Consider the following 3,088-nt stretch of genomic DNA (forward strand, 5'->3'; position numbering starts at 1 on the left):
GTCACTGACAGCCGTCTAACGTCCCAGGGGCGACTCCCATAGCAATATGGTAGAGTTGGTTCTTAGTGCTCGCCATGGTTCTGGCTTGCACTCCCCTCAGCATGGTGGCGTGGGTATACCGTTCCCCATAGCGACCCCTAGAGGACGCAGTTCGAAGTTCCCATGAAAGGGAACGTCTCGGGTTACTTATGTAACCATGGTTCCCTGAGTAGGGAACAAGACACTGTGTCCTCTAGGTTTCTTACCATGCTGCGGACGCAAGCTTCAGATGAAGAAGTGAATGATGTGTAGCTCCCGGTGCCTATTTATACTATAGTCGCACCGGTAGTGACGTCATGGCTGTCGCCGGCCAACGAGTTGGTGTTTTTTCAATGTATGCTTCAGACACGGGTCACGACGAGGCGTTCCCCATAGCGATCCCTAGAGGACGCAGTGTCTCGTTCCCTACTCAGGGAACCATGGTTACATAAGTAACCCGAGACGATTTTTCCTGCTTCCCTTGTGCGAGGACTGGATTTGGAAACCGCTGGGCTACATCATGTGTCATTCACCCGGTGAGAAAACTTTATAGTACAGTTAGTAAATGTACTACAATACCATGAAGGAAGATCGGCTTGTTGATGTTTGTCTGCCATTCTCGCTCTGTCTGCACAGTGTGCGTGAACGCGCTGATGACGTATCCTGAGGTATGCTAAGACATATGTTGACAGGTAGTTAGGAAAGCCAATTAAAACGCTCAGACCGAGCATTTTGATTGGACGAACATTTCTTGGTGCCACGCCTTCCACAGAATATATAAATACAGATAAATACATTTAGACCACTTAACTTAATGATTGCTATCGGGATGTGAAGAGACTTTCAACCAGCATAACAAAAAATGTTTCTGAAGACAATCACCTATTACACCTTTAATGTTCTTTCATAATGCAATGTTCTTTGCACGCTTTCTCTATACAGTTTATGTGCTCTTTGAATAACCGTGAAAATTAAAGCGTTATAATTAGTAACTCACAGTGTTTTTATTAAATTGTGATACTTTTTTTATGACACCCAAAACTGGTGCTTTCCTAAAAGGCAATGTGCAGTTCATAGAATAGGCTACACATATCTGTTTATTTATCCTGGTGTAGTAGTAATAAGTCTAGCTTCATTTCTAGTTCATCTATTCCATTATTCATAATAACAATGGTTTTGTTGGTTAACATTGTGTCATATTGTAAAATGAAGCCAATTAATCAGTCATTCAATTAGTCAATGGAATAGTAAATCAATCAATCATTCAATTAACTGGTTTCTGAAAAGCATTCCTCTACTATCATCACTTGTCAGCGACAAATGAGTGGTGGCTTAGTTTGGGCATTTGGTCTGTCACCATATACCCCACTTTGGGGTCCTCCGTCCCTTTCTACTCCATCCTCCCCTTTCCATTTCCCTCCCCCACTGTTCACTTTCACCCAATTACCGCCTCACTCCCCTTCAGACTGCTCCTCCACCCCATTTACGGAGTGCCATTATGCTGTGGTGGGTGAGGGGAAGAGGGGGATAACAATGAAGATAAAGAAAGCATGTGGCTAGAGGCTTGTGAATGGCTCCATTCAGCAAAGCCAATCAAACAGAAAAGCAGCTCTGCTCTCCCAAACCCAGAAGTTTCATTTTGTACAACTGGGTCTTTATCCTCCATAATTACTCAATAGCATATACATACGTACATGCATATGCAAGCGGCGTTGTTACTGTAGCACAAGTATACAGAAAACCGTACAGTCTATCAGTAAATGGTTCATGTCATAGGGTGACAGACGTTAATTTAACGTCATTATAACACATTCATTTAACATCTGACACCATTAATATGGAGCAAAACACAGATTAGACCTCTACTGTAAACTTTTCATAACTTCCACAACACTTAAAGAGATATTTCACCCAATTCTGTCATTATTTTCTCACTATCATGTAGTTCCAAACCTGTATGAACAAAAAATGTCTGTGTTTTTTGTCCATGCAGTGAAAGTCAATTGTTTGGGCCCCACTGATTTTCACTGTACAGAGAAAAAAAAAGACCCTAAATGTGTCCCTAAAAAAATTCAAAATATGGCTGTCACTTGACAAGAGGGGTTACATTTTTGTGTAAACAATTTTTTAAGGGTGCATAACCACTAAACAATCTCAAAACTGCATTTCCAGGTTGAAATACATTTGTGCAAAAGCATCATCTTTGACATTCAATATGTGATTTTACACACATACTTTTCTCACCAAATCACTTATAAAGAGCGTATATTTGACTAACGCTGCAAAACACTCAGGCAGACATATCTCTGCATGGTTTAAAGTTACTTAAATGAAACATTTTTGTCTGGGGTGCCATTCATGAAATCTATCGCTTCACTCATGGCCTCTCCGCCTGTTACCTCACAGATGTGTAACCCCATACGAGTGTGTCTGCGCTTATTAATCAAAACGAAACACTCAGACGTGCGCGCACACACACACTCTGGGGCTGAGCTGTGTGTTAGTATTTGGAGAAAGGAAGCTCCATATGGGCACTCCTGCATCTCTTTTCTGTGTTGGCAGCCAGGCAGATGTCACATGGTCTAAGAGGTCACCGTGCACAGACATAAGACGAATAGCTGTGCAGTACAGACTGCATGGGGCCCCTCAGCCGTCTGCCAACAGAGTCCCCCAGTTCACCCCACTCCCCACCACACACACACACTATACATATGCATATTACATGCTTGCTTTGTTATAATTTACCACTCCTGTATTTGTTCCAATATTAATGCAATATTTATAAGGTGATCTTGCTTTTGCTCTTTTATTTTGTATTGTTTGTGAGTGCATGTCTTATAAAAAGGCAAATAAGGTCCAAAGTATTAATATATACTGTGTGTGTGTGTGTGTGTATATATATATATATATATATATATATATATATATATATATATATATATATACATAAAGGAATAAAAAAATGCACATATGTCATAAAAAAAGGTATTTGGACATTTCAGCTACACTTTAAAATGTAGAATGTCATTACATTAGAAAAAAAAAAAAAAACGATGGCATTTATTTATAA

The sequence above is a fragment of the Sinocyclocheilus grahami genome, unplaced genomic scaffold (assembly GCF_001515645.1).
Source record: "Sinocyclocheilus grahami isolate Dianchi unplaced genomic scaffold, SAMN03320097.WGS_v1.1 scaffold1130.1, whole genome shotgun sequence".
In the NCBI taxonomy this organism is placed as follows: Eukaryota; Metazoa; Chordata; class Actinopteri; order Cypriniformes; family Cyprinidae; genus Sinocyclocheilus; species Sinocyclocheilus grahami.